Source organism: Cydia pomonella, chromosome 13 (genome assembly GCF_033807575.1).
Source record: "Cydia pomonella isolate Wapato2018A chromosome 13, ilCydPomo1, whole genome shotgun sequence".
Classification (NCBI taxonomy): domain Eukaryota; kingdom Metazoa; phylum Arthropoda; class Insecta; order Lepidoptera; family Tortricidae; genus Cydia; species Cydia pomonella.
This window is the reverse complement of record NC_084715.1, coordinates 20,530,236-20,551,631: the sequence shown is the minus strand read 5'-3', so window position 1 is coordinate 20,551,631 and position 21,396 is coordinate 20,530,236. Positions and strand designations below refer to the sequence as shown.

Below are 21,396 nucleotides of genomic sequence, written 5' to 3'. Positions count from 1 at the left end.
TTGGTTGCCAAGAGAACCGTAGCAATAAGCTGGGACAAACGCTAGGAAGAAGAGAATGAGTCAGCTTCTCCAAGAATTTTCGGTAAGTCTTCTGAAAGCGACTGGTTGCCAATGTAAGTCTTCTGAAAGCGCCTGGTTGCCAGGGATTTCATCTAACACACGTTTAGATGAAATCCCTGGTAATAAATAGCTGCATGCAGAAACGTACGGCCCAATTCGAAGAATGTGATACGATAAAGATAAGTTCTGGTTTAGATAAGTTCTCATTTAGATATCGTTTGTATGTCGTATAATTGACAGAAGCAGCTCGATTTGGGCAACCAATGTCACTTTGACGTTAGAAATATCGTAGATAGATCACAGCGGAATCGAAATAAGCGTCAATTTTGACGTCGTTTAGTTATCGATCTTTTAAAGATCTTAAACGTGTCTTAATCATTCTTCGAATTGGGCCGGTATCATAGCCATCGCTACAAGCCAACAACCCTGTTTCTAAGTGCTTGAAGAAAAAAAAATACTTGCTTAGCCGCTTTTTGGGTATAGGTAAAGCAGTTTAAAATAAAAGATATTTACCTTTTTTGACAGAAGAGAAATCTCTGCACCTGCAACAAATAAATGCACGTTACAAAAGAATCAAATTGATTATTTGATTTTGACATAAATTATATTGTATCGTACTCGTAACTCAATACCTATCGTGATAATGATAAAATACAGCCGTTAATCTCAAGAACGAACACTCAGACCGAAGACACACATCCAGGTTGGTACAGTTATGTTTAAACTGCACTAAATACTAGACTATTATGCGTCCAAATTTAGCAAATGCACCGCGAGCGCGCATACAAGTTAGCTATACGTTGCGCGTATTATGCGAGCATTGCATGTGTTGCTCAAGTCAAGCCCGCAATATGAGGGAAACATGCGTGGTCAGCGAGGCGCTTACTAGATCAGGACACACCTTCGGATAATTATTTGATCAGATGCCTTTCCGCCAATTGAGAATTACGTATGAATATTAATATAGCTTTGTACGAATGCGAGACTTTGTTTTGCGAGACCTCAAGGTGTTTTAATTGTGTATAAATACTTGGAAAATAACAAAAGATTCTAGGACATATGTAGTATTAGAGTAAGGAGCATACAAATGATTAGGTATTTTGATATAACAAACTTGTTAAGTATTTTATAGGTATATAATATCGTCGTTTAGTTACCACAAATTAGATTTTAGTAAGAATGTCCCATAATATGCATTAAAAACATATCTAGACGCGCGGTAGCGTGTTTAGCAAAGTTCAAAGAAAAAGGAACTGGCGACGCAATCGTGTGTAATATTACACGAACCATTTCAAGCTATTTTTGACCCCTTCACAACTTGAAACCTATTTGACCTACACACATGAAATTTGGCATATTTTTAAGCTCCTAAGTTTGTCAAGAATACATAATTTCATAAACGTAGCTCAAATAGTTATTGATAAATTAACATTTAAAAACCGGCATTTTCGTCAAGTCAGTCACCTAAGTCAAATCCTTTATAATTTCAGGATTTTCTACACAGCATAGAACTTGGCAACCGCATAGATCTCATTCTTTTGTCGACGAGTCAACAACGACACATATTCTTAATATTGAACTTGGCTCTCACTTCACATTTATGTTTTTGTTGGGGTTTTTTGCATTTCTAATACTCAGTGTTTCAAAACATTAAAAGTAATTTGAGGAACTATTACCTTAATAATTCTCAACAATAACGAAAAAAAAAAATATATAAGCCTTTGTTTGTAAAACTGTAGTAATCTTTAAGGAACTTTCTCTAAATAATATTTTATTATATTTCTTAAAGTCTGTGAAGCGGTATTGAATATTAGAGATCCAATTATTAAGTATGCAGAAGTAAGCCAAAGTCACAGCTAAAGTGGGTGATAAAAGTAAGTTTTTGGCAAAAAAAACATTTTTGGTACAAGCTTTTATCGCTGACTGTTTTTTTTTTTAAATTATACGTCGGTGGCAAGCAAGCATACGGCCCGCCTGATGGTAAGCAGCCTTCGTAGCCTATGCACGCCTGCAACTCCAGAGGAGTTACATGCGCGTTGCCGACCCTAAACCCGCCCCCCCCTCATTGAGCTCTGGCAACCTTACTCACCGGCAGGAACACAATACTATGAGTAGGGTCTAGTGTTATTTGGCTGCTGTTTTCTGTAAGATGGAGGTACTTTTTTTTCCACGTAATAATAAAAATAATTCTAAAAACTTCAAACAAAATTTGTTTGCGTTGTTTTATCAAAGAGTTCCCATGACCACCTCCTGTCTTTATCATCAGATCAGTTCCATATCATCGTAATATTGTGTTTTCATCCGATGTACATATGTGTGCAAACATTACATACATACCTACATACTAACAAAGGTAGTTAAGCAAAAGCTTATTAAAAATGGGTGACTAACGTAGTCGGTAGACTCGATTTAACTCTGGGTTTAATCCCAAAGAGAATGCGGAGCGGAGGTCGCGGGTTCAAATCCGGGCTCGTACCAATACTACCAATGAATTTTTCAAAACTTATGTATAAAATATCCCTTGATATTTACCAGTCGCTTTTCGGTGAAAGAAAACATCGTGAGGATACCGGACTAATCCCTATAAGGCCTAGTTTACCCTCTGGGTTAGAAAGTCAGATGGCAGTCGCTTTCGTAAAAACTAGTGCCTACGCCAATTCTTGGGATTAGGTGCCCATGAGCCGTGGCAAAAATACCAGGACAACGCGTGGAAAATGATTCTCATGAAAGTTTGCGAGCACGTTCAATAGTCCTATCTGTCTTTATCGATTCATTTTTGGAAAATTTTGATAATGGCAGAACCCTGGGCCCCTATACCCAACCTTTCTAAAAACCACTTATCTCAGAACTTAATTAAGATCTCATTAAATAAAATCCGAACCCAATCAACAGCAAGGAACCGCGCTCAACGCACATTTAATTTTTAAATTCATTACTCACAACCCAATAACATAGGAGACAATATAAGGCACAACGAACGTTGAAAGTGGAATTTAAATATGTAAGGAATTAGGAGAGGGGAAGGGTGGTGGGTGGACGGGGAGGGGGGTTTTTCAAAACTAGAAAGAGATGAACACGCGTTAGTATCGCGATCTGTGTATGGCGGGGTGGAGTAAGTAGGATATGTTAGAGGGATGCATCTGAAGATTTCGTCGGATATAAAAACCACTTTTTCATCTCCTGAGTAAAACCTGAATTGATGAAAGATGTTGTACCAATTAAGTAGCTTCGAATTTTTTGGTTACAATTGTGTAGTACCTGATTAACAGCAAATTCCTTGTGATCAATTCTGACTTGGCAGGAAAATTTGGCTCTGGAATAATGTCAGATTCCAAAATGAACCCCTAGAGCACCAATATTAGAACCAAGGATAATTTTTCTGCCAACATGATATCGCGTCAACAGGTAGACTTTTCACTGGGCACAGAGCGGCATATCTATAACGGTTCTCAGGACTTATCCTCGGTAAATTACTCAGCTGCCAAACACGCAGTTAGATAATTGTACTGTTCTCCGTTTTACTCGTCAGAAGTGTCGAGATATCTGAGGACTTGTCCATAGACTGTATCGCTTGTGACACACGAGCAGGCGCTGTAATGAGCGCACGCGGGGGGGTAGTTATACAATTTTACTCTTTTATGTGCTAGTCCACGTGTATCGAGATATCTCAGAACTTGTCCGTGTAGTGCTTCTTGTGATACTCACGCAGGCGCTGTAATGAGCGCGCGCGGGGGGTAGTTAAAAAAATTCACTCTTTCACCCGCTAGTCCACATGTCTCTAGATATCTTAGGACTTGTCCGTGGATCGTATCTCTTGTGACCCACACGCAGGCGCTGTAATGAGCGCACGCGGGGGTAGTTAGACAATTTTACTCTTTTACGTGTTAGTCCACATGTCTCAAGATATCTCAGGACTTGTCCCTGTAGTGCTTCTTGTGATAATCACGCAGGCGCTGTAATGAGCGCGCGCGGGGGGTAGTTAAAAAAATTCACTCTTTCACCCGCTAGTCCACATGTCTCGAGATATCTCAGGACTTGTCCGTGGATCGTATCTCCTGTGACCCACACGCAGGCGCTGTAATGAGCGCGCGCGGGGGGTAGTTAGACAATTTTACTGCGCGCTCCGTTTTTTGGGAGAAAGTCGCTAGGTGTGCTCACATAGATTATGTATGTGTAGATTGCTTCCCATTCCTTCGTACGTAGAGTTATAAATTATCGCCGAGCTTCGGAATTAGGGAGTTTTGAATCTTGGAATTGTTGCTCTAAATATCGTTACTAAATATGTCCCCTTCTTCATACAACTTTACGAGCCTGATTTAGTTAAATTATGTTTTATCCCTTTCTTACAAATACCTAACTCAAAATGACAGATAAAGACAAACGATTCATAGCTAAGGGCTTGTGCAAAAATCACGACAGGTTTTTCGGCTACTTTTTCGTTCACTATAGAAAAATACACGTGAGGTCACCTTATACCCCCCCTCCCCCACCGTGATCTATCGTGATTTTTTTGTGACCCCTTACGAACCTCGCGTGATTTGTGCACTTGCCCTAAGGCCAGTAACGCGTTTATGCTGAGGCGAGCCCATTTCGTGGTAAACTATTTCAATATGTTTTAATCTTATTTTTTTGTAATATATATACTTCTGTAGGAATGTAAATTAAGTTTTACCACGAAATAAATGATTTACGAATAACGCCAATATTCGATAATAAACTGTACGAGTACTGTGACTAACCTTCCAGTGACCGAGATTTTGTAACTTTTTCTTTAGTATATGAAATCTATTCCAGTTTATAAGAATAATAGTGTGACTACTAAAACAACAAACAGATCAAATAACATTTTATATAATAATTTAATTAATTCCCTAAATTGCAGGCATATATTCGATTTTAAAATATGTACCTACCTATTACCATAGAGAAATAGGTAATGCTAACGTATTTCTCTTTGCTATTACTAATGTAACTTGATTCAAGCTAATGTCACGTGTTTTATGTATCAAGTAGTTAACAATCTTAATCGGTTAACATCTTAGTGTATTTGCCCTATTTAGTAAAAAGTTGCAGTTTAATATTCTGCTATTCAATAAATTTCGTTACAACGATCCACTGTTCGTAGGTTATTCGAATTTTACGCGTCTGCACCGCATACTCTGTGGCAACATCTGTAGGCGCGCACAAATTTGCATATGTCGAAATAATTTAGGGGGTAACTCGACATATCTATACTACGTCTAATGTGCGCGTATTGGCAGGCGAGAGTAGGATATTGCGAAGGAGAGTCGACTCTTCTTTTGTGCCTTTTCTAACTTTAGCGGTTTAAACGGATGATGATTTTGATAATTTCTTTAAATATATTATATTTTTTACTAGCTTCAGCCCGCAATTTTGTCTACGTGGAATAATAATACAAATACAAATCATTTATTTCCATTAATATTTAAAATTAACGTGCCTTATTATAAATGTTATTCAGAAAAATTGTATTTTATTAATACTATGTCGTTGGCAAACAAGCATACGGCCCGCCAGATGATAAGAGTCTCCGTAGCCTATATACGCCTGCAACTCCAGAGGAGTTACACGCGCGTTGCCGACCCTAACACTCCGCACCCTCGTTGAGCTCTGGCCACCTTACTCACCGGCAGGAACACAACACTATGAATAGGGTTTAGTGTTATTTGGCTGCGGTTTACGGTTTTCTGTAAGGTGGTATCATCATCAGATGATTGATAAATTTCTCCATAACTAATTTTATGTAAATCGGTTTAGCATTTATAATACTAGCTCCTGTCCGCATCTTTTTCTGCGTGACATGATTATCAAATTGATAAAAACTATCCTACGTATGTCTTTTCCTGGGCCTCGAAGTATCAGCAAGCATAAATGCAACTAAATCTTCTGTCAGAAGAACTTAAATAAGGTTCACCATCATGTATATGTACATAATTATATATTAGTCTATCTTTTATACATTATATAAGTAGTAGTATTTAACTATTTATATATTTTTAATATTATTTGACTTCACGTTTAATTTTTTCCTTATTATTTGTTATTATTTTTTTCCTGCACCAACATACACAAATGTCTCTGTTTGACCCAATGGTTTACTGGTAGAGAATGCTTTTTGGCATTAAGTTCGCCATTTGTACATTTTTCTTTATGTGTGCAATAAAGTTTAAATACATAAATAAATAATAAATAAATAAACTGGTGGTCAGTTATGACAGAGTTACGTTCGCATTTATAGAGGTAATATAAGTAAGCGTTATTTATTCCGTGTAATCATAATTAAGAGCATAAAATTGTAAATCTTCAAAAGGAAATAACACGATCAATCTTGCAATAAAACCTTAAGACCAACGAGTTCGGAACACAAATCCAAAACGTCAAAATGTCGACGATAACTTCTTAAAACGAATCTTCCATAATACTTAAGAATCTGTCTTAAATGTTACATGTAAAGATCCCCAAATACAAGTCTTTTAAAATCCTACAGTATCTTACATCAGACTGAATAACATTTAAATCCAAATTAATCAAAATGGCGTTTCTGGGATACTGTTCTTAGGATCAAAGGAAATTTTCGCTCATAATGTTCTTGCAAAAGTGTACGTTGATTCTTCGAAGTGCTCTGCTTACTTATGCGATATCTAGTGGTATGTATGGAGTCGTTAAGTTTTGATCTGATTATATTAACTGAGAGATGTCGCACGTTATTCAGCTGTATACTATACTTGTAATTATAGACATTGCTTTTTTTTCAGAAATGTTCGAAATTTGAATATCATTATCAAATCGATTTTGATGTAGTAATGAAGCAATTACAACATTTTCACTGATAAGAAATTTGTTGTAACAAAACAGTTTATCTTAATGTTGGCCATTATTTACGGATTATACGACATACAAACTATATCTAAACGAGAACTTATCTAAACCAGAATTTATAGTTATCGTATTTCATTCTTCGAATCGGGCCGTTAGATGGAATTAAATTGAATAGCTTGAAAAAATTGGCCACGAGCATATCGGGCCATTTCTAAAAATACTTTCTTTACAAAAAATGGTTGTTGAAGACCCTTATTCGTTTTGAAAGACCTTTCCCATGATACCGATATGATTGAGTTCGAGCGACAAAAAATTAAAAAAAAAATTGTATGAGAGGAACCCTAAAAAAATATTTGTTAACTCAATGTTCACTATAATATTATAGTATTAAGATATATATCTCGTCGAAAAGTTATAACTCAGGATTTAAAAAAAAAAATACTTAAGTAGGCCTCAAGGGCTCTTTGACAAGTAAATAAAAAATATTTACAGTAACATGAAATATATATAACAACACTTATAAATACAAGCTCCAATACCTGGATAAACACTACAGGACCTGTAATAATCTTTAAATAAATAATTATATACAAGAATATAACAGAGATGTATACCTAAAAGTCTCTATGGTTAATAAACATTAAATTTGGAGATTCAAAAGGTTCCCAATATAATGTCAGAGTAAACTAATATGGAGGTGTAAAGGGTCTCCAAGCGTCAGAATAAAATTAAATGACATACATGTCAGGACTATTAAGCTAACAGCCTTATAAACTAATGCTACAGAATACCTAACTAGTATGTACCGAATTAGTCAATATTAGACAATATTACAGAGACGTATAGTCTAAAATGAATAAAAGGTAGAATATAAGAATTGATATGCTTTAGTACCACACTGTGTTAATAAATCTATTTATTGACAATAACAATATACATAATGGATATATACAGATGAATACTATAACTAGCTTATATCTAAAAGAGGCCCTTGAGGCATTGTACCAAGGATGCTGGCGGCATTTCCTCGTTGTATCGCAATACTGATACGTTGTGCGAGGAAGCCGCCAGCTCTTCGGTCACACTGTGTTTATATTGAAAGGAAAATAACGAAAGCCCCAAACTGAATGAAAGGAAAGTGTTCAAAAACGGAATAAAAATCTATTTCAAGCGTTAAACCTCGTCGAACGAAAATAAAAACCGTTGGCGGCTAAGCTGTCTAAAAAAATAACCTGCAAATAGTGGCCTTGAATTTTTACGAATTTTTATTTGACCGTTGGAAAGTGAGAGTGAATTTTAGCTAGTTCCGTGAATGCAATATTTTTTTAATTTGAATTTTAGGAGGATTTAAATATAGAACGGGTCATGGATGGAATAACGTTGGGCTTTTAATAGCATTGATATTTGGTGTTTAATTTTTTCGTAGGTACAGCCAGAAGCGAAAATTGTTAAGCGAATAAAATAATTGTTTAAAAAAAAGTTGCAGGAACACATAAAGTCACGCATCTGAACACTTCACCAGCCATTATTGTTACTGTACTTAAATCATCTTTATTTCTCAGCCAAGCGTAAAGCCGAGGATAAAGGACTATTTTTCTTTCTAGAGCGATAGACACTGTTGTCATAAATGTTGCATTTGGTTGCAAAATTTATGTGCATAGTAACTTAGCTTCAGCAAAGGGTAATTGATGGTAAGAACCATTCACGGCACGGTCACGGCAATTTTTTTAGTATTTTTTATTTATTTAGATTTTTGGGGTAGCTTTTATTATCTCAAGGTGGCGAAACGTGTAAATAAAATGTAACTTTAGTACTTCAACACTTTACTTTTTACGTAAATGTTTTTGTTACATGCATTTCAAATTCGAAGTTTAAAAGATACACTTGTTATTACTTAAATATGTTGGTATTTCGATTGAATTATTAACAAAGATATAAATGTAGTAATAATACTCTAAATAACATACATTTAAAGCTAGTAATTAAAATCTTCTAACCTATTAGATACCTAATGCTTATGTTAGGTTCGAATATATAATTATAAAAAAAATTTTTATATAAAAAATAGCTTCGTCGTCTTATTAAAAGCTAATCCACATTAGGTTTCGTCAAAATTAAATATGCATTTACACATATGTCGTCTGGAACACGCATCGTCATATTTTAAAGCAAATAGGTGATTTAATAAATAAATAAAAGTATTCAGTAAATAAGTGATATATAATTGGCAAAGTAAACGGTAACGCAATTTAAAATTCACTACATTTACCTTCCTAAAACACTGAAGTAGCAATGTGTTGCAGAATATTCTACTAAAATTTTAGGAAATTTTCATGAGAGAATCTCATGCAAGTTTCCACTGACAAAGTTCCAGTTCAGATTAGGGATCTTAACTGTTGACGACTGTTTCATTTACGGTCCGATTCGAAAAATGATTAAGACAAGTTTAAGATCTTAGAAAGATCTTTAAAAGATCGATTGCTAAACGACATAATCAAAATTTACGTTTATTTCGATTCCGCTGTGATCCCAATAAGATCTATCTACGATATTTCTAACGTCAAAGTGACATTGGTTGCCCGAATCGAGCTGCTTCTGTCAATTATACGGCATACAAACGATATCTAAATGAGAACTTATCTAAACCAGAACTTATCGTTACCGTATTTCATTCTCTTAATCGGGCTGTTAATATTTACGTTACTCATTTGCAATAACAGTTAGTTGGTTTGGCAATAAACTTGCATAAAAAGATACCAAGAACATTTCATGAGAACTTTGCAATTTTGGAAAAGCACGAATACATAGAATCGTCAACCCGACAATACTTATATTATTATCAACCTCACCCTTTACTAATTAATCCATGCAACGCACACAAACAAAAAAAATGAAATTAATAATTACCCCCACCCTATAGTTCGTTAGAAAGGGATAATGATAAAAATGTATCGTTCTCTCCGTGCCTCCCGCGAATTTTTCACCCCCATTTAGCGAGATTCGATCCCGCAATCAGGGGGGTGGGGGGCATTTTTTGGGCCCACCCCCCTCCATCGTAAATTGGAGCATATAATTTTTATTACAGTGGCGTCGTGTGTGCGAGCTGGGAAGTTATCATGAGGCTTAGTTTCATTTAGGGTTAGGGTACGCTTGGAGTTGAGTAACGTTCAGATGGAAGTTATAGAATCCAGTCTAAAATAAGTTTTATTTCCGATACCGGAAAACGTGGAATAAATTTCGAGTTTGTTTATGCTTGATTTATTATGATTTAGAACAAAAAAAAAGAAAACCGAAGACTTAAACGATCTGGTTATCTGGGTTAAAATGCGTTTGTTACTATAGATGCCTAATACTTTTTTTGATGATTGGTTCTCTTCTTCTTCTTCCTCGCGTTGTTCCGGCATTTTGCCACGGCTCATGGGAGCCTGGGGTCCGCTTGACAACTAATCCCCAGAATTGGCGTGGGCACTAGTTTTTACGAAAGCGACTGTCATCTGACCTTCCAACCCAGAGGGTATAAACTAGGCCTTATTGGGATTAGTCCGGTTTCCTCACGATGTTTTCCTTCAACGAAAAGCGACTGGTAAATATCAAATGACATTTCGTACATAAGTTCCGAAATACTCATTGGTACAAGCAGGGGTTTGAACCCGCAACCTCCGGATTGAAAGTCGCACGCTCTTACTGATAGGCCACCAGTGCCTATATTGATGATTGATTATCTTGCATCACTTTCTATAGGAGTTAGAAGATTTAGTAATTTTTTACTACTTTGAAGAACAATTTCTACCAATAGGTTGAGTTTGGGCAGCTAAAAAAAATACGTGTCTGTTAGTTTAGACTACTCTATAACATAATATATAAATATAAAATAAATCAAATCGGAACCGGACTGTTGGGTACCTTTAATTGAGTCGTTTGATTTACATGTGTAAAAAATATTCAAATAGTTAAATAACATATTCGTTTATCACTAGACGAACTTCATTGCAATGCGGTTAGCCTGTACCTGTACCAAAGAGAATTTAAAATAGAGCCACTTTTTGATATTTAACAAATTTAATACATATCATTGAAAGAGTAAGGATCAAAGTCAAATGGCGTTCTAAAAGTTTTAATCATGTGTCGAAAGATACTAGTAAATTTATGTGGCTACAATGTTTTCTTTGACAATACACCTCTATTTCAAATTCTCTTTACCTGTACCTAGGAAAAGTTCCAGAAGCTGCCTAATTTCTTTAAAAAAAGTTCTCGAAAATTAACTTAATTAAAAATAATTATTTAAAAAACCCAGAAGAGTCGTTAGGACTGGAAACTTGCATTGCAATCGTGCAAGTTTCCAGAAACTTGCGAGAATGTTCTTGCATATTTGAGTAGGTATACTTAAGAACAGCAACTACATGATAAGAGTGAAACCAAGCAAAATTGGCAGCGATTGTGTTAGCACAGGCTGTGCAAGTGTTACTTTAAAACAAACATACGGCTCACCTGATGGTAAGCAGTCACCGTAGCCTATGAACGCCTGCAACTCCAGAGGTATTACATGCGCGTTGCCGACCCTTTAAAAGTCTGTACACTCCTTTTTTGAAGAACCTACTGTAGACCCTCATACTATGACGTTTACTTAACACTTGCATAGTCTGTGCTATCAAAATTGCTGTCGAATTAGCTTGGTCTTTATAAGTGCCAGCGATCAAGTTGAGACTTCAAATGTTTCAGCTTCGCGCGCGCTAAAGCCCACTAGCCGAAAATTTAAAAAATGGCCTCTATTTTCTAGGGTTGGGGAGACAAACCCCCTGTTTAGGAATTAGAATGCACGTCAGCTGCCACCCCTGGGGCATTCATTATTTACGAGTTGCATATGCGACCTGATAAATTAATCCTGGATTGAAACCAATGGGTTAAATTTTTTAACTGATTGTGATGTTGTTTAACGCTATTTAACCAGTATGATTTTTTTCGTCGATTATTGGAAATATTCGTTTTTTTTAATCACTTTTTATAAATATGTCACAGCAAATATAAAAACAATTATACATCGTACACGATCTTTTGCATTCATAAGTAATTTATACTAATTTTTAAAAGCGTTTTGAATAACTTTCAATTACAAAAAACATTTTTCTAATACTAAAAAAACGAACTACACAGTACAGCAATGCAGCAACGACAGCAACTCAATTTATCAACCATTTTGTAAAAAAAATGACATTGGAGACCTTTTCCATCTCCAAATTTGATGTGTTGACTATACATGTCTGTGATATTGTAGTCACGGGGTGCACAATGGGACACTATAACGTGTTAACTAAAATAATATTTACCCAGCCAATATGATGTATTTATAAATATTGCCAATATGTTGTATTTTGTCTAAGTACCCTCAACACAAGCCTTATTGAGCTTACTGTGGGACTTAGTCAATTTGTGTAATAATGTCCTATAATATTTATTTATTCAATAGAATCTTTTCATTTGTTTACCTCGCTCAACGTGCAGTGTTTCGATTGGTTCTTTAAACATCCCTCGCTATAAATCCTCGAATATCTCTGGTGGACACAGCTTAAAACTTTCATTCTTAAATCGATCTAAAACCACGAGAGCTAGCTAATCTACAAGCGTTTATATTGAACGCCTAATCAGATTTGTAAACTCCCCTCTAAGGGAGAACTACAGTTAACCAAACCGCAGATTGTATAAGCACATTAGATACGCTACTGTCACATTATTGGCATTTCCGGACCGAACCGAACTTTCAAGAAAAGAGCGTAGTCGTATTTTAAATCCGGCAACGCACTTACAACCCCTTTGGTGTTGCGGGTGTCCATAGGCGGCAGTAATCGTTTACTATTTAAGCGATGCATTTGCTCGTTCGCCTTCTACAGAAATCCAAACTCGGAGTTTGCCAGAGACCTATCAAACGCAGCATATTAGGTGTGAAACCAAGGTATCGCATCCGGAACACCACGTTGCGCTCTAAAACTTAGATGATAAATGTAGCTCGAGCGTCCAAATTAAAGTGGGACCGGGCATGTCTGCTGCTTGCCGAATGACTTGTGGGCCAAGAACTAAGATTACCACGGAGTGGATGCCCCCGAGTTAAACCGGGGATCCGGCAGACCTCGTCGGCGATGGCGGGATAACATGGACGCCTTTCTGTGAGACTGGCCAGTTATAGCTGAAAACCGGGACGTGAGTAGAAGAAAAGAGGGAGGGGGGGGGGGGGGTGCTGCCGAGCAGTGGGACACAATAGGCTCGTAATAATTTTATTACAATACTACAAAGTTCGATTCGAAGTTGAAAAGGACATCGGGAATTAGGAGGTTAAAATGTATAACCTTTTCTTTAAAGATTGGAAATGATTTAACCTCAAAAGTAGTAAGTAGTAATTAAATTTTTCTTCCAAAATGTTAGGGTTCCTTTGATATCTAATATTGCGATACAATAATATGTAAACGACACTATAATTCATTACATAGTTACACAAATTTATTTTTGGAGGAAAAATTTACCACTTCTTTTGAGATCATAAAATTTCAAATCTAAAAAAAAGAGGGATAGTTAAAAGAAATTTCGGTTTCAATATGTTTTCATACATATTATTTTCATACATTATATAATTTACTGGACGCCGTCTTGTTGGTCATCCTAAATATCGTTGGGCGGATAGAGTGGAGGCAGACCTCTGTGAGCTCGGTGTCAGCGAAAGCTGGCGCGAGTCCGCTCTGGACCGAGCAAAGTGGCGGGCTCTTGTGTTGGAGGCCAAGACTCATTTTGGGTCATTGCATAAGCCAAGCAAGTAAGTAAGTATATCATTTTGCGTAAGCCTCCTGTACATTTGTATCTTCTAGACATATTTAATCTATGCCCACAGTGTCCCCGGTTGTCCACAAACAAATGGTCCAATTACGTAGAGAATGACGCACGGACAGATTTTATATAAAAATGGATTTTAGAACAATGTCTGAAGCCCCGTAGAGCCTTTGTTGTTCCTGAAAGGGTAGCCTGAGAAATGTTTTAATTTGTATTGAGGGTCCTGAGATTTAGGTTTTTGCCTCCTGCGTGACACTGAGGGAATATTAGGCGATTTAAAACGCTTCCTTCGGTCGTGTCGTTTCACATTTGTATCGTAAATAACTTTTACAGTACATATGGGGCTACTTTATAGCACTAGTGCGAGAAGTAGCATATTACGTTACTGTGTCGAACATTTAAAGGGCCATATGTACTGTAAAACGTTGTACGATACATGTGCGAATAGGTAATTCGCAACTCGTGTCGATTTAAAACACTCCCTTCGGTCGTGTTTTAATTTATCGCCACTCGTTTCGAATTTCCTATTTTTCGCACTTGTATCGTAATGTACTATTACAGTACATATAGGGCTACTTTATAGCATTAGTGCGAAAAGTAGCATATTACGTTACTGTTTCGAACATTTAAAGGGCCATATGTACTGTAAAACGTTGTACGATACATGTGCGAATAGGTAATTCGCAACTCGTGTCGATTTAAAACACTCCCTTCGGTCGTGTTTTAATTTATCGCCACTCGTTTCGAATTTCCTATTTTTCGCACTTGTATCGTAATGTACTAATTCGCTGCTTTAGAATGGGTAGCCTGAAAATGTTTTTCACCTCAGCAGCTCGAACAAGCCTACTTTCGTCACTCCCGGGAGTGAGACAAGCTTTCGTCATAATGATGATGCCTTTCATTCATGAATGTAAATAAATGTAGTTAACTTTACTTAAATAAATAAATAAATATTATAGGACATTATTACACAAATTGACTAAGTCCCACAGAAAGCTCAATAAGGCTTGCGTTGAGGGTACTTAGACAACGATATATATAATACATAGAAAACACCCATGACGGCCATGACTCAGGAACAAATATCCATGCTCATCACACGAATAAATGCCCTTACCAGGATTTGAACCCGGGACCGGTCGTCAAACTTACTTGATGATGATGATGGAACTTGATGTTGAGTTTGTTTAACCTTTATTTAATATGTTCTCAATACTGAGGTGGAAAGTTGTGTGTCACACGAGAGCAAAGTTATTTTACATCTCGTGTTTTTGAGTCCCGAGTAAGCGAAAGATTTATAATTGAAATCTTTCTAAGTTAGAATCTTGAGCGTAGCGAGGGCAACACTCGCATGACAAACCAACTTTCCTCTCTTGTTGCACATATAACTGTTTCACTATACAAGCTCGTAAAGGCTTTCTTTATTCTTCAAAAACTGACGAGAAAGTTGCAATTCATCCACTAGAGGTTTTTCCTCGTGTCGGATGGCAGAATTTACTTTTACATGATTATTTTGAATGACAAATATTAAATTTTCTAGCGTTCATTTGAGTTTAATTTGTAATGTTTTACAGTTATTATTTACTTTGCGTTGGTCTAATGAAAAAAAATGTGTTTCACTCGGTAGCAAAATTTGTTTCGTTTAATCTATCATTATATTTAACAACATATTTAAAGTTTTACGACGTTAATATCACATTTATTTCAATTTCCAGCAACACATGTAAAATCTATCTTTATTCATTATTTAAACAAAAAGATCTCATCATAATGCTTCCGCATCGCGTAAATAGATTTCCAACGCCCAAATTTGAGCCTTAACACATTGGAATAAAAACCACAATCACCCACGGAAATATTTTTGAATACATTATCAGTTGCTTCAGAAAGAGCGTAAGTGACGTATGTTTTCTATAGAAATAGATTCGTTTTTACAAATAGCAGTTTTACGTACTACGGCGTAGAAGCGCTACGCTAAACCAATATTTATCGTAACCGTTAGAAAGAGACGGGTACATGAATAGAGATAGAAATAGACACGTGGAAAACGAAGAGTCTTTCAAGCCAATTCTAACGTACACCGATATCAGAATCACATTGAACTGACGTCATTCGGTTATCGTGTGTTTCACTCTTACTTGTATCGGCGTGGGCGAGATGCACGATAATGAAATAATAGGATTCAAATTTTAATGTCAGTGTGTTCGAATTAGCTTGTTTGTTAAAGTTCACCATATTTATTGTTTTGAAGGAAGTGATTTTTTAAAGAATTAAATCTATTGAATTAAAAATAATAGCATACCTTCAGATTCACAGCGCATCTAATCTATGATGACAGAGTTGATCTGATGATCGAGACAGGAGGTGGCCATCTTCCTCGCGTTTTTCCCTGCATTTTGCCACGGTTCATGGGAACCTGTGATCCGCTTGACAAATCCCAAGATTTGGCGTAGGCACTAGTTTTTACAAAAGCGACCGTAATCTGACCTTCCAATCCAGAGGGCAAACTAGGCCTTGTTGAGATTAGTCCGGTTTCCTTGCGATGTTTATCTTCACCGAAAAGCGACTGGTAAATATCAAATGATATTTCGTACATAAGTTCCGAAAAACTCATTGGTACGAGCCGGGGTTTAACCCGCGACCTCCGGATTGCAAGTCGCATGCTCTTACCGCTAGGCCACCAGCACTTCTTTCCTCCTTTTGAAGTCGGTAAAGGATAAAGTTACGGCCCGATTTGAAGAATGAAATATGATAACGATAAGTTCTGGTTTAGATACGTTCTCATTTAGATATCGTTTGTATGTCGTATAATAGACAGAAACAGCTCGATTCGGGCAACCAATGCCACTTTGATGTTAGAAATATCGTAGATAGATCTTATTGGGATCACAGCGGAATCGAAATAAACTTAAATTATGACTTGTCGTTTAGTTATCGATCTTTTAAAGATCTTTCCAATATCTTAAACGTGTTTTAATCATTCTTCGAATCGGGAGTAAACCACAAGTCAATGGTAAATTATCTCCCGTTTTTACTCGAAATTTGATAATATGAGGAAGCATGTAGAATAGAATACAGAATAAACACGGAGCTTCCTTGACCGACTTTGCCGACCCAATTTCAGCTGCAGGCTCTTTCATCACGAATTATTTAAATCAAATTTAGTATTCTTATTGTAACGACAACTTTTTAAAAAATGCTTCAATTGGTACTTCAGAGAGTAAAGGAAGTTAAAGTTATTTTAGGAAATGTCAATATTTGTGTGCAGCGTAGGACCAAGCTTCTGCATTGACTTCGCAGTGACAAATTTAACGTCCTGTGGCTCTCGCTTTGTGTGGTAGGGCAGCACAGCGGATGTCATTCCAGATCTAGAGCAGAGCCCAACTGGGGAAGTAACTCCACCTTACTCATAGTGTTGTGTTCCTATCGGTCAGTAAGGTTGCCAGAGCTTAAGGGGCTGTCAACACCCAATGTCCTTGAAATTGATGTTACTTAAACAGTTTTTTAAGAAAGACTATTTGTTTTAGTCAAGTAAGAAAAATATATGTTCATATTAATTATATTTCAAAGACCGTGGTTGTACTCGATACATGATTTAACGAAATCGGCTCGATAGAAAATAATTGAAAATAATTGAAACAATTAAACGGTTCTATGTCTTTATTGATTTGACTTATGGGTCTGCAATTAAAATCACAATTTCAAAACATTTATATCTAAACCGCTAACGAGTAAAATATTACACTAATAATCCACTTTTTTTTATTTAAATAATTTTCTTATTATTCCCTTGCCCAGGCCCAGTAACATGCGACAGTGCTATCTGATTTACTCTGATACAAATAGACAGTGTGCGCGCTTTAGGTATTGACAGCCTCTTAACGAGGGTGCGGATTGTTAGGGTCGGGTACATAGGTTGCGGAGACTGCTTACCATCAGACAGGCCGTATGCTGCCCGCGACTTTGTGTGCGTGGAATGATGATGATTAATAAAAACTAGCTTAGGGGAATGCGGGATAATTCCGAACACCTAAGGGAGTCTTGGAATAAATCAAAAGATAGTATTTGTAAGTTAGGGGTTATCTATTAATTACATCACACGAATTGCTACATTTTTTGACCCCTGCCCCACTTCTTGTCACACCTAGTCACATTTGACAAACCCCTCCCCCCCCGGGTGTGACGTCACATTTTTGGAAATTTTGTTTTCAACGAAATTGGCCAATAGAATTAGGTATAATTAATATTTTAACAAAATAGTTTTGATGAAAGAAATATTGGTAATTTTATAACCCAAAACTGATTAGAAATGAAAGAAAATAAATTAAACTCATAAAAACGAGTATCGTTCTAAAAAGTTGTTATTTAACTGTACAACGAATTAATAAAATTAAATATATATTTTCAGTTACTGATGAAGTTAAAGTGACGTCACAAAGTTTGTGACTCCCCCTTCCCCATGATACAACGTGTCACGTTTTCTTGACCCCCTCCCTCCTCCTAAACGTGTGATGTAATTAATAGATGACCCCTTAACTGGAATAGCTTTAAAATTCTTAATTCGAATTCGAAGGTTCATCAAAATTATATTTTGTAAGAAGTTCTTTGTACAGTCGCAATAATAATGTATATGTTATTTTTTTCCATTACACTCAGTTTAGCTAATTTTACGTTCTGCGAGGTAGAAGACAAGGATATCGCAAATTTCACAAAATAAGTAAAAATAGTCCATAAGAACTATCCCTAATATTTATCGCAGAACTTAACGAAAAGCTAGCGCTTACGCGTACTTTTAGCATCAAAAGGTCCTATGTATGCATAATTTAACACGCAGTTAATACCATTTCGTACTAACCTGATTGCAGAACGTTCGCTGGGGCCCTTCGCCCTTGGGGCTATAATTTATAGCTACTAGGGCAGCCCAGTCGAATGCAGACTGGGTTTCCTTTTCCTAGCGAACGTATGAAAATTATCACAAAAACTAGAATAAAAACTGAAATAATGTAAATTTTATTGTAATTTTTAATGTAAATATGTACGGTCACGTCTGAAAATATCGATACGAAAAAAGTGCCGAAAATATGTATACACGACTTTATTGCCCATATACTCGTATTATAGGTAAGGTAGTGTATACATATTTTTGGTATATTTTTCGTATCGATATTTTCAGACGTGACTGTACATAATTAGAATGTTTGACGATAATTATTTAAAATACGTATAAGTTTGAGGTACAAATTTATATTGTGTTTTTATAATAAATAAACATTTCTATTCTATTATATTCTAGTTTCTTTCGCTTCACTTACTTTGATAATAATATCCAACAAAGCGAAACGTGCACTTTAATAGTACATTACGATACAAGTGCGAAAAATAGGAAATTCGAAACGAGTGGCGATAAATTAAAACACGACCGAACACACCACTCTGTTACAACCATCATGATGGTTATGATGATTCGTGTCATTTGCCTCTTATATCATAAATAAATATATTTTTTCCTCAGTAGCGAGAGTAAGCTTATTTCAGCCAGAAAACATCACGAGAAAAGCTGTATTTTGTTTAATGTGGAAAAATTACTTGTTTTACGCAGATTGTCATTTCATTTGCTTGCAATTTGCAGCTTGTCATTGACACCAGATTTTTATACCTATATTTACACGACACTTTTTTGTACCTTGTAAGTTTCTCGCTACGACGCTCAAGATTCTGCATTATTTCCGATACCTACGTTAAAAAAGCGGCCAAGTACGAGTCGGACTCGCGCATGAAGGGTTCCGTACAATTTAAGACGTATTAAAAAAAAATCTTCTTACTAGATCTTGTTCAACATTTTACCACTTTGGACACACATTTTACCACTTTGGAAGTGTCTCTCGCGCAAACTATTCAGTTTAGAAAAAAATGATATTAGGAACCTAACTATCATTTTTGAAGACCTATCCATACATACCTTACACGTATATGTTTGATGAAAAAAAATTTTTTTAAATTTTATGACGTATTAAAAAAAAACTACTCACTAGATCTCGTTCAAAACAATTTTCGGTGGAAGTTTGCATGGTAATGTATATCATATATTTTTTTTAGATTTTTCATTCTGTTATTTTAGAAGTTACAGGGGGGGGGGACACACTTTTTTTCACTTTGGAAGGTTCTCTCGCACAAACTATTCAGTTTAGAAAAAAATGATATTAGAAACATTAATATCATTTTTGAAGACCTATCCATAGATACCCCACACGTATGGGTATGATGAAAAAATTTTTTTTTTTTTAATTTCATGACGTATTAAAAAAAAACTACTTACTAGATCTCGTTCAAACCAATTTTCGGTGGAAGTTTACATGGCAATGTATATCATATATTTTTTTTAGATTTTTCATTCTGTTATTTTAGAAGTTACGGGGGGGGGGACACACTTTTTTTCACTTTGGAAGGTTCTCTCGCGCAAACTATTCAGTTTAGAAAAAAATGATATTAGAAACATTAATATCATTTTTGAAGACCTATCCATAGATACCCCACACGTATGGGTATGATGAAAAAATTTTTTTTTTTTTTTATTTCATAACGTATTAAAAAAAAACTACTTACTAGATCTCGTTCAAACCAATTTTCGGTGGAAGTTTACATGGCAATGTATATCATATATTTTTTTTAGATTTTTCATTCTGTTATTTTAGAAGTTACGGGGGGGGGGGGACACACATTTTACCACTTTGGAAGTGTCTCTCGCGCAAACTATTCATTTTAGAAAAAAATGATATTAGAAACCTCAATATCATTTTTGAAGACCTATCCATAGATACCCCACACGTATGGGTTTGATGAAAAAAGATTTTTTGAGTTTCAGTTCTAAGTATGGGGAACCCCCAAAATTTATTGTTTTTTTTCTATTTTTGTGTAAACATCCTAATGCGGTTCATAGAATACATCTACTTACCAAGTTTGAACAGTACAGCTCTTATAGTTTCGGAAAAAAGTGGCTGTGACAGAATCGGACAGACAGACGGACATGACGAATCTATAAGGGTTCCGTTTTTTGCCATTTGGCTACGGAACCCTAAAAAGTGTCCTCTATTAGTTAATAGTAGAAACTGCTGACCTTTTTGGTATTGGCATGCTCTATGGCATCGAATTGACAGTAATTTGTCCGTTCCGTGAAGTTTCATGACAATGAACTTGATAGAATTTTAATAAACAACAAATTATCTAGGATTAAAGTCTTATATTTATTTTTAAGTTTTTATTTTGAGAGACGAAGTGCAAAAAGACCTTAGCGAACTCGGTGCCGTCGTCTGGACAGAAACGGTTTTGGACAGAGAAGCATGGCGGTCTTTGGTGTCGGAGGCCATCCACTTCGGGTCGCTGCGCCACAGCAGTAAGTAAAGAACTTACATTGCATTGACAATTATTATTCTCTTTATTTATTTTGGGTCATAGGTTAAGGTTATTATTAAGTATTCATTATACTCGGATTATTTGGATACAAATAATTTGAAAGTGCGATTGCTGCAAATCTGTAGATTATGTGGTTTTACGATAGTTGAAGGAAAGTTAGCACCAATTACGATCGGGAGCTTACCTACAAAATTACTATTATACTTTGTATCTTTAGGTATTTAAATAAACGTAAACAAAAAATTTTTACTTTTTCGGCTAGTTAGATTTATT

General features: G+C 35.9%; 1 protein-coding gene across 1 annotated transcript in view; it reads right to left on the bottom strand.

Annotated features, from left to right (window-relative positions):
* Positions 1-21,396, bottom strand: part of LOC133524599 (broad-complex core protein) — a 178,187-nt gene that overhangs the window by 72,422 nt on the left and 84,369 nt on the right. The window contains exon 3 of the mRNA XM_061860717.1: positions 574-602. The gene's annotated coding sequence lies outside the window, so the exon portion shown is untranslated. The remainder of the gene's footprint in view (positions 1-573; positions 603-21,396) is intronic.